This window comes from Papaver somniferum, chromosome 9 (assembly GCF_003573695.1).
Source record: "Papaver somniferum cultivar HN1 chromosome 9, ASM357369v1, whole genome shotgun sequence".
Classification (NCBI taxonomy): domain Eukaryota; kingdom Viridiplantae; phylum Streptophyta; class Magnoliopsida; order Ranunculales; family Papaveraceae; genus Papaver; species Papaver somniferum.
In genome coordinates this window covers 30,584,981-30,600,110 of record NC_039366.1, presented here as the reverse complement: position 1 = coordinate 30,600,110, position 15,130 = coordinate 30,584,981, and the positions used below count along the sequence as shown (strand labels likewise).

Sequence of the window (15,130 nt, the reverse complement as noted above, 5' to 3'; positions counted from 1 at the left end):
TGCTTTTATCATAAAGAATATATTGTTTTCTGGTCTTAATGCTGATACTCTTTTACCAGAATTCGTATACAAACACCAATTCCACTTGCTACTAATATTGATGCTATTGCTGTTAATTTGTATTTCAGAGCTTCTCTTTTGTTTCGTTTTTCCCCATTTCTGTCACATGAACACTCCGCAGAGACCAGTACTGGAACAACCAATAATATGAGAACCTAAATATACACTGCTTTGAATTCAGTTTTTGGTGTTACAATGTAGAAGATGTCTCTCATGTTTAAGACTATTTGTTTTTCTTTTCTAATTGATTGTTTGTGAATGCAGATATGGAAGTCATTGACTGAAGTTGATGCAATGATGCAACATGTAACCAGGCAGCCAAGGAGGATCATCACTAGCAAGTTGTTTGACATTATTGTTAAGTCTGTGTACAAGAAGACATGGTTTTTTCTTTTTTGCTGTTGTGTACTTTAGTTTGCAGACTGTTTGGTTGGGTGTTTGTAGTTTTTTTTTTCATGTGTGATGTGACTGAGACACTGGAGTAGTGTTTGTGTGGGTTTTCTGTCTTTCAGTTAAGTTAAACACTTGAAAATCTCGTTAAATTTCAGCTTTTGCTTCTGTCCAACAAAACCGGATATTAACGGATAAAAATCCGATATCCGATAAGTTAACCTTAACCTTATCGAATTGGATTTTTGATATCCGTCGGATGTTATCGGATATCCGATAACCCTTAACCTTAACCTTATCGGTATGGCCAATATCCGACGGATATTTATCCATTGCCAGTCCTACGTTTGATTATCAAAAGAATACATTTAGCCCCACAAAGTTAGGTCAGTAGTACCACCAAGTCACCAACTCAGTATAATATCAAACTGTACAATATCGCAATAAAAACATTAAAAAATTATTTTGTTTTATTATCCCAAAATATTCTCTCCAAAAAATCTAAAACCCTTTAAAAATAAAAATTCTCTCTTTCTTCTTCGCTTCATATTCCCACCAACTCCAAATCCCTAAAACATAACAAAAACAAAAAATCCCCAAATTTCTTGATCAAAATGGCACCAATTGATCCACATTCATACACAGATTCAACAAACCCATTAACTAACCACATCTCACTATCACTCTATTTCAATTTCTCATCATCAACAATTAATGGTTCATCACTATTAACACTTTCATCACCTCATACTGGTCCACTCTCATTAGACACAAGATCATTAACAATCACATCAGTTCTTGATTCAAAAACCCTAATTCCAATCCCCTTTGAGTTATCTCCAGTTATTGATCCAATCAAAGGGCAAACCCTAACAGTTACATTATCAAATCAGTCATCAATTCTGGTTTCTTTTGTTACTAGCCCTTGTTCTTCAGCTCTTCAATGGTTATCTCCACCCCAGACGTTTAATAAGAGTTTGCCTTTCGTTTACACACAGTGTCAAGCAATTCATGCTAGGTCAATTTTCCCTTGTCAGGATACACCAGCTGCAAGGATTTGTTACTCGGCGAGGTTAAATGTGCCGCGCGAGTTGTCGGCGGTTATGGCTGCGAAGCATGTTGAACGGAGGTCTCCGGTGGCGGGGGAGGCTGGTGTGGCATGTGATGAGGCGTTGTGGTGTGCTGAAGGGAGAGTGGTGGAGGTATTTGTTATGGAACAGCCAATTCCGCCGTATTTGTTTGCTTTTGCTGTTGGGGAGCTGGGATTTACAGAAGTTGGACCGAGGACGAGGATTTATGCGGAGAATGTCGTGAGTGTGTTAGATGTTGCGGCGAGGGAATTTGCAGGTACGGAAGAGATGATTAGACAGGGGGAGAAGCTGTTTGGTGCTTATGAATGGGAGAGGTTTGATTTGATTGTTTTGCCACCAAGTTTTCCCTTAGGAGGAATGGAGAATCCAAGGATGACTTTTTTGACTCCCTACTGTTATAAGGGGTGATGGTAGTGGTGCACAAGTTGTTGCTCATGAACTTGCTCATAGTTGGACTAGGAATTTGATTACTAACAAGACAAATGAAGATTTCTGGTTGAATGAGGTATATTGGTTAATTTGGTAAAACTTTTCCTTCAGAATTTTTTAAATGGGTTAATAGATTGGTTACTGTGTTGCTTTCTTGATTGTTTCCTACATAAGTTTAGTCGGTTTTAAGATTTTGTCGAATTCATTTTGGTAAAATACTTGGGGAAACTTATGTTGCATTTAACTGGGATAAGTTTTTGAAAGTTACAATGTTGATAAAATTAATAAGTACTTGTAAGGTTGAGGTTGCTATAGTGGGTGCCGTTGGAGCCCTGGAGAGATCCGAGTTGTTGAAATTGATTGATAAATGGCCTTGTTTAAGTGCAGCAAGTGTTGTTGAAAACTTATTTGTTCTTTTTCCTTAATCTTGATTGGGGTCATTTGTAGGGGACAGTGGACAATCTTAGTTTCAAGATCATTGTAGTTCTTTTTGTCACCTTTGATACTGTTCTAGTTCTGGCGCTTTCAAGGGACTGGCAAACTGTGCATTTGAGTAAAGTGGCTCCAGGGTTTTATGACATGTCTGTGAGTTGTGCAGCTTTGATTACTATTGCCTATTGTTTTAAATTTTTTGTGTTGCATGGCTCCAGGGTTTTACGACATATGCAGAGAGGAGAGTTGTTGAGGTTTGCCAAGGAGAGGAGAGAGCTGCTTTGAATATTGGAATTGGTTGGAAGAGTTTAAATGAAACTATAGAAAAATTCAAGGATAACTTGGAGTTCACTAAGCTCAAGAATAAGCAGGAAGGAGTAGACCCAGATGATATCTACTCAGAAGTGCCGTACGAGAAAGGTTTTCAGTTTCTATGGCGCATTGAACGACAGGTTTGTCGGAGTACTTACTGTTCAAAGGAACTATTTAGGATTAGTCATTAGAATCTGATGGAAGTTTTACTCTTTCTATCTCTATTTTACTTGTGCTTTTATATGGATATGAATTTTTTTTCTCCCTTCATTTCACAGATTGGACGCCCTGCATTTGATGAGTTTCTTAAAAAGTATATTTCGACTTTCAAATTCCAATCCATCGATACCGAAACTTTCCTTAATTTCTTGAAAGCAAATATTCCTGGAATTGAGAAGGAGGTTGACCTGGTTCTCTGGACTGAGGGTACTGGTCTCCCTTCAGATGCGTATGAAACTGAATCCATTGTCTACACTAAGCTTGTTTCTTTGGCTAAAAAGTTCAAGGTTGGTAGGATGCCAAGGGAAGACGAGGTAGCAGATTGGCAAGGTCAGGAATGGGAACTCTACTTGGAGAATGTGCCCAGATCTGTTGAAGCTTCACAGGTAACATCTTTATACTACTGTTTGTATACTTCCATTGTCCATTATGTAGCAATATGAAATCTCCTTCCTTTCGTGTATCTCGTCACCGGGATTCATGCTCCCAATATTTAGGGGTTTAGATGGGAATAGTTGAAAATGTTGGAACCCTTCTCACGCACTTCTATAGTTTTTTGTTATAAGTACATCAATACAACCCCGTGCATCTGGATGGGACATTGTAGCATAAGCTAGACATCTTTTAATATCTCTTCGGATGTCTGTTATTAAAAAATGTCTTGCTAACATAACGATATGTATTGTTATAAATGCATGGTCAGATATGATTTAAGCACTTAACAATACTGTTTTGAACTGTAAATTTTCATTGTGTTCTTGGAAAGCAGTGTTCATCCGGATGAATAAGTAACAATACTGTATTTTGATTATCGCTGAAGGCGACTTAAGTACACAAGTTTGTTGGTTCCACAGGTTGCAGCTCTGGATGCACGTTACAGACTAGCGGAATCAATGGATTATGAAGTGAAGGTAGCATTCCTCCAGCTCGCCTTATCATCTGGATGCAGAGATTACTACAGCGAAGTGGAGAAAACTTTGAAGGAAGTTGGAAGGATTAGCTACCTTCGTCCTCTATACACTGCACTAGTTCAAGGTGCCGAAAAGGAAGAGAGTAAAATATTGGCTAAACAAGTATTTGCTGAAGCTCGCGATTGTTATCACCCCATAGCCCAAGGTGTTGTCGAGTCTATCCTTTCCAAGCACATCTAATTTGGGATATTGACAAGTCCATTTTCAGAACTCAAAACCACAGTTCCCTCTTCTTTTTCCAATGTTTCGCACTCCGTCTCTCCTTTTTTTTTTCTTCTTTCTGTCGTGTTCCTTTAGTGTTTTCCGCTTGTTTTTGACAAATAATAGTTTCAATAATTAATCAAAACAAGCAGTCTGGTATAGTGGTTAGGGGAGTTGCGAACGACCTACAAGGTCTGAGGTTCGATTCCTGCGGAACTCTTCATGGGCCGATTTGAAGGAAATTTGAAGCGAGTTGACTCGTACGATTTTCAATACCATGATGTTGGTTGTATGTGATAATATGTTCTTCCCTTGGTAAGCGCATGTCATATTTATGCTGCCATAATGAATGATTCTTATTAGTTTCAGTTGATTTTTAATTTAAAATCTGCAAAGCCAAGTAATTTTCTTTTCTTTATTTAATTTGCACTCGACGGTTTTTCTAGGGGATGGATCATTATTTGCTCAAGTCGCAACTTGCGAAGATCTCTATGGTGCATTGCGAGACGAAAATGATGCCAACTAAGAAAATATCTTGTTATGGTATGGTTTCTCTACTATCTTTGCAATGTTGGAATTCTTCACATGTTGTTAAGTATGTTGATGGTTCCCTCGAGTAATATTGTCTTTGGTTTGGTAGAAACTGCTTATGGGAATTTAAATAACCCTAAAGTGACATTCAATAAAATTGTGAATTAATTAACAATGTAAATAAAATTTTTAAGCATTGTTGTTGGCCTCCCCGGTTAGTTTCTTTCTGTTTTCTTTCGTTCCATGTCCTAAATTTTTGTGTACTACATGGTCGCAAGAAAATCCCACCATTCTAACGCTCTCCTTGCTGGTTGTGTTGACACAGAATATTGGCGAACAGTTTGAGTCACGGAATGCCGAGGTTAATGGTTTAACCACAACCACCACCACAACAACTTGTAGTACAGCTAAAAACATCAAATTTCCAGTATCACAACAACAGCAGATTCTAGTGCCGCAAAGCATATTCTAGTACCAAAGCAACAGCATCAGTAAGACTTGACTTGTTATGAGATTTTTCTTAGTTCATTCTACATTAAAGGAAAACTCTCGAGATAAAAATGAAGTTGAAATTGGCCAAATTTTGGTTCACTTTTGTATGAGATTGATTGTTGGTTCTGACATACCATTGAACTACTTTTTTTTGTAGATATCTGGTCACATCATCATCCAACGGGATAAGCAATATGTGTTTGATTTTCAATGTGAGAGTTATTTTTTCTTTATATCATTTTGTAAGATACTGAATTTATAGGTATATCCAAATGACAATCCTTGTGATGTCTTACTTTGTGTATATGAATGGAGTTCACAACTGTATGTCATGGTGATTATCTTTAAGAAATACTTTCTTGATCGTTTTTTTGGGTTACTGAATGGGGAAAACTTGATTTTGTAATTGGTTACTATTGCAGGAAATTACAACTTTTACCCGGTCAAAACCTGGTTTTGAGCAGGGCAAACCACTATCTTTTTTGATGTTGCAAAATATTTTCCACTTTTGCAACTGTTTGAAACAATTGCGATCTATTAATGTTGCAACACTAGAGTTGCAACCCAAAATTTGCAACGGCAATGAACCGTTGCGAAATATTGCCATATCTCCTTTTGTAATAGAGATGAACTATTACGACCCCGTTTTGAACTGAAGGTCACCGTTGCTAATCACTAAAAATGGTGTAGCGGTGTGCACATAGGTTTTGAAAAAGCGGGGGTCTAACAAACACACCCAATATTTCGTTCGGCAATCTGTATGGACTTAACTTCAATATAATTCCGAGAGCACCAACTTAAAAGTGAGACTCAATCAAGAAAGATACCAATCAGCTTTATCTCTTTCTCAATACAATCAGTAAATCAACAGGATAGAAAGCCGTGAGAATAATTGATACAGTAGAACCTCCATATACTAATACTCTATATAGTAATAACCTCTACATATTGATACAAATCATAGTCCCCACTTTGTGAAATCTTACTTTATTGATACAGTAATAACCTCTACATATTGATACAAATCATAGTCCCAATTTGTGAAATCTTACTTTAATCAACCTCTATATATTAATATCCTCCGTATATTAATAATTTTGTGCTTGCCCGAGAGTATTAATATACAGAGGGTCTACTATATGAGAATAACTTGGACGGTATCAAAAACCAATGCCCAAGTGTCAATCAAGTTCTATCCAACAATCAAGGTAGGATTTATCAACTGATTGAACTACGCATAACCTGTGATATTTCAATTATATAAACAAATATAACGCGAAAAAGAAATAACACAGACACCAGAAATTTTGTTAACGAGGAAACCGCAAATGCAGAACAACCCCGAGACCTAGTCCAGATTTGAACACCACACTGTGTATTAAGATGCTACAGACACTAGCTTACTACAAGTTAACTTCGGGTTGGAATGTAGCTGAGCCCTAACCAAGTCTCACACCGGTTAAGGTACAGTCGCGAACCTAACGCCTCTAAAACCACGCCTGATTCTGCGCACTTAAATCCCTTAGCCGATCTCACCCACAACTAAGAGTTGCTACGACCCAAAGTCGAGGACTTATAAACAAATCTGTCTCCCACATAAATGTCTTTTTGTTCCGTCTTTTGATAAATCAAGGTGAACAAGAACTAACTAATAATCCGGTCTTATACTCCCGAAGAGCAGCCTAGAAGATTAGTCACCTCACAAATAACTTAACTATATGGTGGTATAAGAAATTACTGCAGAATCACAAAGTGTGAGACGAAGAACTTTGTGATACTTTTTATATCTTACCTATCAGAGATAAATCTCGAGTAAATCTTAGAGAAGATAAAACTCAATACCATAGAACAAGTAAAATCAGAATGCGCAACTACAGACAAAATAGTTGGATATGGCTTAACGAATCTCAAATGAAGTCTTCACGTCATTAACCTAATAATGGTTTTGGAAAACCCTAAGTTAAAGGAGAATCGACTCTAGTTTACAACCAGGAACACACAAAATTTTCGGGATTAGGTTTTCCTCTTGCTAGAGTTTTCCCTTATATAGTCTTTCATATCAGGGTTCCTTACAATCAAATCTAAGATAGCTCAGAAATAAAGCATTCAATATTCACCGTTAGATGAACTCCTGATTTAAGATTCAAGCTAAGTCTGCTTAGAAATTAAGCAATTAATCTCCACCGTTATATGGTCTTAGCTTGTTACACACAAATGAAATATACTTATAGATATGGGTAACCGTACCTAAACGTGTATATTGAGTTGGCTCATTAATAGTTAACCGAAGTTAGCCACATGAACACTTTTGTCTTAGCCATATTCATCTAACACTTCTAGATCAAATATGATGATCAATCGATCATGATAGAAAATCAAATGAATCTAATTGTGCTTCAATAGAGTTGTTCAATTGCTCACTATATTATAGAAATATCCATGAACAAATTGAAAAAAAAATCGGTTTGTTTCGTGATTGTACAAAGTACTTATATACAAGAATCAATTCATGAACATTAATCCACGGTTTGCAAAGTTAATTTGCATTCCTTAAATCATAAATGTTTTAGTTCATGAGTATGAGAATCATACATTCTCGATTTTAGAACTTAATCACTGTGTTCGCAAACTAGGTACGCGAACAGAAGCTCAGTACATTGTCCTAGTCAAGACGTTCGCAAACCGGTTCGCGCACAACTATTTCGGACCCAACTCAGGTAACCCGTTCGCATACTAGGTACGCAAACAAGAGTTCCGGACCTGAATCATCAAATTACAGTTCGTATACTGGGTATGCATACTGTGTTGTATCCAGACATGATTAATTGTTCTAAACTCTTCTTTCAATCATTGAAACATCCTTAGAAGACGACAATGGTAATCTCACAAATACCATTAGCTTCAAGTAATTTTCAAGTGATCAAATGATCAATACGAAACTTCCCAAGCTAACATCAAATGACTGTCTCACACAAATCATATAAGATGTTCAAGGTAATTTTCACATGATCATCTTTTGACTTAATATTAGTTTCCAACAAATAAATTGTTTCCAACTAAACTCGTCAAGAATGAGATGAACATAGCTAAAGCTAAAAGTTTCCAACATGTATTTCGAGAAATAGATAAGCGAGATAAACTGGGCTCAAAATATCAAATGTGTATAATATAAAAGTCTATATAGCTCTACGACTTAGTCTCATAAGAAGATAGAATAGATAGACTTCTGAGTGATAAATAAGTTTTAGTCTCCACATACCTTTTGTTGATGAAGTTTCTCCAAACTCCTCAGTAGATATTCTTCTTCAATTAGTGAATGTCGTGAAGTCTAAAGCTCAACTACACATTCTATCATAATCCGATTCATAACTATAAGTAGACTAGAAATCAAGTATAGAGTTTTGATCAACTAAACTTGAAAAATAAGCTTGAGATAACAACGTTTACGAGTTCGACCGAGCAATGCTCTAAAAGGTTCGGTTACTGAACCGTGTATAATGATTGTTTAGTTTGGAAAGTTATCCAAAAAACTGAAAGCTACATGATATTCATTTGAACACCTAAGTATCTATTAATGATCCACACATATAAGTGTTTAAGTGATTAATGAACTCTTAGAAGTGTTTAAGAGAGTTCTAGCAACGCTAAACATATTAAAATAATAAGTCTTTGAGCATCTGCTAATCACTGTTGGTACAATGGTTCGTGAACCGCAGGGCTTGTTCACGAGTCAGGGTGCTATGGTTCGTGAACCGGGTTCGCAATCTCTATAAGACTACCAAACTCAGTTGGCCACAGTTCGTGAACTGGGTTCGCCAACAACTAGACAAATTATCAAACTTAAAATTCAGTTCACCACGGTTTGCCAACTGGGTTCGTGAACTGTTCCCAACCGAACTTGCGGTTTGCGCAATGGTTCGCTAACATACCCTGAGTATAAATATCAGTAAGTTCATATTTCTCTCTTATGTTTTTTGAAACATTCCCACATGATGAGATCATTTGCATGGGAAATTTTCAATTGATCCACAAATTAATTCATATAACTAATATTTTTTAAGGACTGTTGAACATCTAATTGCTAAATCTATTGCGATATTTTTTATAAGACAAGCATGACTCAAAACTTCTTCTTTGTAAATCTACTGTAGGTCAATCTACATAGTCTCAACAGATAGAATGATGGTATAATGGTTCAGTCTTCACATACCTGATACAAAAGTTCTCCAAATGTATTTGTCGATCTTCAGTCTTCAAGGGTGATCTCTGATACTCAACTACAATTTTATCTCAAGCTTGTTTTCAAATTTAGTTGATCAAAACTATATTTTCATTCTTAGTCTACATTTTGGTCAAGTCTTAAATTAGGATGGAAGTGTGTAGCTGAGTATCGAACATCATTGCGTACTACTGTTTGAAGGCGAAGATCAACCGAAGCTTTTAGACAACTTCTTCAACAAAAGGTAAGTGAAGATTGAACCACCTGTTTCTCAAGTTTTCACATTTTTATGTATGAGACTATGTCGCATGACTAATTATACTATAACTGCACAACAAGAATTTCGAGTCTGAAAAAGTGGGGTACAACAACCACACCGAATATTTCGCTTAGAAATTTGTATCGACAAACTCCAATATACTTTCTAGAGAATCAACTAGACAGTCATACTCAATCTAGATAAAAAGTATATCAAAGAGTTTATATCTCAATCTCTCGATTTGATATATACTCAAGCAAATAGAAATCTGCGAGTATTTATAAAATACCAGAGAGATAACTTGGATGGTACCAAAGACCAATATCCAAGTGTTAATCAATTTAAATCAACAACAAAAACGTCGGATATTCTAATTGATTGAACAACGCACAACCTGTGATATTTCAATTATATAACAAAACATAATGCGGAAAAGAAATAACATAGACACCAGAATTTTGTTAACGAGGAAACCGCAAATGCAGAAAAACCCCGGGACAGGTTTGATGACTTCTTTAGACATCCATGCAAGCATGTTGTGAATTTTTTCATTCCTTGACCGAAAACGACGTCTTCGCTCAGAATGTCCTTTATTTCCACAGTAATAGCAGTAAAAGGAATTATTCTTAACCGTTCTTGTGTGAATAGATTTGGAAGAAGTAGAATCTTTGTTTTTAGGCACATTACAAGCTGCGAAAGTTTTTTCACATGAAAAATTATCAACAGCTTTAACAAAATTGATCTTACTAGTTTTTGGAGCGTCTATTCCTTTATAGCCCAGACCACGTGTATCACAGTGTTCTTTACATGCTCCAATCATAGAAGACAATTTTGTAGAGCTAGAATTGAATCTTCTGAGACTCTCTTCCAATGATTTCACTTTATCAAGAGCAGTTGCAAGGTCAATCTCCAAGGATTTTTCTTTGGCAAGAAGACTGAGTTATTTGTCATCAAAACATTTTTGTTGAGAGTCATATCTTGATTCAGATTCTGCAAATCTTTCTTTCAACACAAAGAGATTTCGGAGAAGATTATCACATTCAGTCCTTTTTGTGCGTACATCTTCCTCACGATCTTTAACGATATATTTTAGGAGATTATATCCTTCATCATATCCTTTAAAGAGTTTTCTCAATTTTCTGTTTTCTTGACAAAGAGGAGTCATGTACTTACTCAAGCAAATTGTTGACTTATTTTCTTTCAAAGAATGGTCAAACAACTCGATATATTGAGAGACTCCATCATCGATACTTTGTCCTTCTTCTGAATCAGTGTCATCTGGCAGTTCATCCAACTTCTCATCAAGAGATTTTCCCAGTCGAATGCAGATTCAGTCAAGGAACAGGAGATAGAGTTTTTCTCAGAAGTTTCAGGACTTTGAAGCTCACCCGAGAGTCTCCGAACTGATGTTGCGTTATCAGAGATAATACTCTTGTCCATAGAGTCAGATTGCCACAAACACAGACTTTTGAGGTCTTAAACGTGTTTTCCGTCTCTGATACCAATTGAAAAAGTGGGGGGTACAACAACCACACCCAATATTTCTCTTAGCAATCTGTATGGACAAACTCCAATATACTTTCTAGAGAATCAACTAGAAAGTCAGTATCAATCTAGATAAAAAGTATATCAAAGAGTTTATATCTCAATCTCTCGATTTGATATATATACTCAAACAAATAGAAATCTGCGAGTCTTTATCAAATACCAGAGAGATAACTTGGATGGTACCAAAGACCAATATCCAAGTGTCAATCAATTTAAATCAACAACCAAAAGGTCAGATATTCTAATTTTATTGAACAACACACAACCTGTGATATTTCAATTATATAACAAAATATAATGCGGAAAAGAAATAACACAGACACTAGAATTTTGTTAACGAGGAAACCGCAAATGCAGAAAAACCCCGGGACCTAGTCCAGATTGAACACACGCTGTATTAAGCCGCTACAGACACTAGCCTACTCCAAATTAAATTCGGTGTGGACTGTAGTTGAACCCCAATCAATCTCACACTGATCCAAGGTACAGTTATGCTCCTACATCTCTGATCCCAGCAGGATTATACGTACTTGATTCCCTTAGCTGATCTCACCCACAACTAAGTGTTGCTACGACCCAAAGTCGAAGACTTTAATAACAAATATGTATCACACAGAAAAGTCTATGGTAATAGATAAATCCGTCTCCCACGAATATACCTGCGAGTTTTGTTCCGTGTTTTGATAAATCAAGATGGACCGGAACCAATTGATAAACCAGACTTATATTCCCGAAGAACAACCTAGTATTATCAATCACCTCACAATAATCCTAATCGACGCAGCGAAAAAAGATATTGTGGAATCACAAACAATGAGACGAAGTGTTTGTGATTTATTTTATATCTTTCCTATCAGAGATATCAATCTCAAGCCAATTATTACAATTGTACTCGTACGATAAAAACAGTAAGATCAGATCACACAACTACGCGAAAGTAGTATCGGTCTGGCTTCACAATCCCAATGAAGTCTTTAAGTCGTTAACCTGGTTTAGAAAAAGAAACCAAAGGTTGAAGGAGAATCGACTCTAGCTTAGCAATACTAGTATCACATAGAAGGTGTGGGGATTAGGTTTCCCAGTTGCTAGAGTTCTCCCTTATATAGTCTTTCAAATCAGGGTTTGCAATCAATGTTAGCTTGGTAACAAAGCATTCATATTCATCGTTAGATGAAAACCTGATTTAGATTCAAGCTAATATATTTCAACCGTTAGATCGAAAACTATCTTGTTACACACAAATGAAATGCACGTTTCTAAGCTTGTGTAACCGTACCCAAACTTGTATATTTGTTGGTTCAACAATAGTCAACCAAATGGTTAGCCATATGATCACTTTCATATCAACCATATTCTTCTTCACCATAACTAGTTCAAGTGACTCAAATGAACTAGTTAGAGAGTTGTTCGATTGCAAGGAAATCTTATGTAACTATATAAGACACAATCGAAGCAAAAAAGATTTGATTCACTCGAATCAGTTCATGAACTATATAGCCACGGTTTGCATTTGCATTCTTTAGTTTATATAAGAATAAGTTCACAAACACCGTTTTTAGATATAACCTACTCAAATTCGCGCACTGGGTTCGCGGACTTAAGTTTCCGGACGGAGTTCACAAACTCCAGCAGAAATTCTCGGGACAAGAACTTCCGCCAGTTCGCGGACTGAGTTCGCGGACTTGGCTCACGCCACCATGCCGGTTCTCTTGATCAACAAAGTTCGCAAACTTCGGTTCAAGGAATAAGGAATTATACATATATGTGTTTCCACAACAATGCTTATATCCTCCAATGATTATATAATCTAAAATCTCATTTCAATCATTGGAACATTCTTAGAGGTCGTTGATATTCTATAGTTGTTATTCACAAACTATTATTCGTCAAAGTAAGCAATTTCCAAAGTGATTGAAACTTTTCATGACTTTCGTCACTAGGTAAAGATGAACTTGGTTAAAGCGAAAGCTTACCAACAAATATTTCGAGAAATAGATAGGCGAGATAAACTCGGCTCGAAATGGCAAATGTGTATAATCTAAGTCTATATAGCAAAACGACTTTTGTCTCAAGATAGGAGATAAATATACTTTTGAGTGATAGGTAAGTTCAAGTCTCCACATACCTTTTAGTCGATGAAGATCAACCGGTTCCTTGAGTAGTCCTTCGTCTTGTATGATGATTGTCATGGAGTTCTTAAGCTCAACTACACTTTCTATCCTAGTCCGAGACCTTAGCTATAGTAGACTAAAAATCAAGACTTATAGTTTTTATCAATAACATTGACAAACATACTTGAGATAGCAACGCATGCGAGTTCGACCGAGCAATGCTCTAACAATCTCCCCTTTTGTCAATTTTAGTTACAAAACTATCAATACATATGGAATACGGAAAATAAATAAATTAACTTTTGTAGCTCCTATTACATACGCCTAATCTTCAACATTACTTGAAATCTTCGTCACTTCCAAGTACTCTAATGATCCCAAAGGTTGTAAGTTCAGCATCATCGTTGTTGAAAATCCATAGCTATAACAACGAGAAAACAAGAGTTCTCAATCGTTGTTATACAGTGTCAAAGTATCATTACACAACGTCAAAGTTCAATTGTATCACAACTTCAACAACAATAGTATGGTGATATGTATCACTCCCCCTTAGTCAATACTCCATCTCACATGGAAACCACTCCCCCTTACATAATGATCCGAAAACCATATGTATTTGTAGTGTGAACTACATATTAATTCTCCCCCTTTTTGTCAATAAAATTGGCAAAGGTACAAGAACGGGATCCTAATGAAATTTCCGAAAGAGACATTTCTTGACCAAAAGAAAGCAAAAATATATCATCTTATTTAGATGCAATCATAAAGCCGAAGCTAAATGCATTCATCAAGGAGTTTGTAAAGATACAAGATAACCCCTATAATTTTCACAGTCGCACTCCCCACAAAGATTTAGCAATTAAGCACAAGTTCAATTAAGAACTCTCCCCCATAAAATGTCATTCCCGAAAGAACAACAAGAGCAACCTTAATTTCGAAAGAAAAGAAAGATTTCTTTGGACATAACAAATCACATACAAGTATGAATTTGAATCCAAAAATATTCAATTAAACTAACCACAAGAGAACCCATGATTAATTTAATCGACAAATGCTCAACATAAGTGAACTTATGGAGACTTAAATAGATACAATTAGATTAATCACAAGAGAACCCATAATTAATATAATCGAAATACACAACCAAACTAATCACAAAAGTAATCAATTTAATTGGTCATGCTCGACATAAGAAAACTTACGGAGCAACAACTAAATAACCAAACAAGATGATTAATTTAGTTGAAAATGCTCAACATAAAGTACCTCACGGAACAACAACATAGCTAATCATAAAAATAATCAAATTGGTCGTTCAATGCTCAACATAAGACACTTTACGGAGCCTCACAGTAATACATAAAATATGGATCAGGGAAGATCAATACTGCGGAATACACAAGAGTTCATTCTATTTTCCATCACTATTCGCATAACGACATTCAATAGACATAATCCTTGCAAACAAAAGATTTTAACCTATCTTCCATCAATAATTGACATAATAGTCTTAACTTTTGTATTTGTCAAAAGTCTATTCATTCTTTTATCAATACATGCATATCGACATACGAAAGACTTTACTTTTGACAAGGTATGGGACAATCATAGTTCGCGGACGTAAACACACAAATCCCATAACAAATTTGCAATATATAAAACCATAAAGATTAATATTGTAAATATCATCTTCCAAACAAATTTAGAATTTAAACCAATAAATCTAAAAACAAGAGGATGAAAACGTTAGACATAGCTATGTGTAATCACAATAATGGCTATTCCAAACTCTAGTTATTGTTCTAACAAAAAGAAAATAGAAGATTTACTAGGCAAACATAAACTCCTATAGAGAACATGATCTG

At 35.9% G+C, this 15,130-nt stretch overlaps 1 pseudogene; it reads left to right on the top strand.

The window, feature by feature from the left end:
- The first annotated feature begins 999 nt into the window (after positions 1-999).
- Positions 1,000-5,432, top strand: LOC113308802 (annotated as a pseudogene).
- The last annotated feature ends 9,698 nt before the right edge of the window (positions 5,433-15,130 follow it).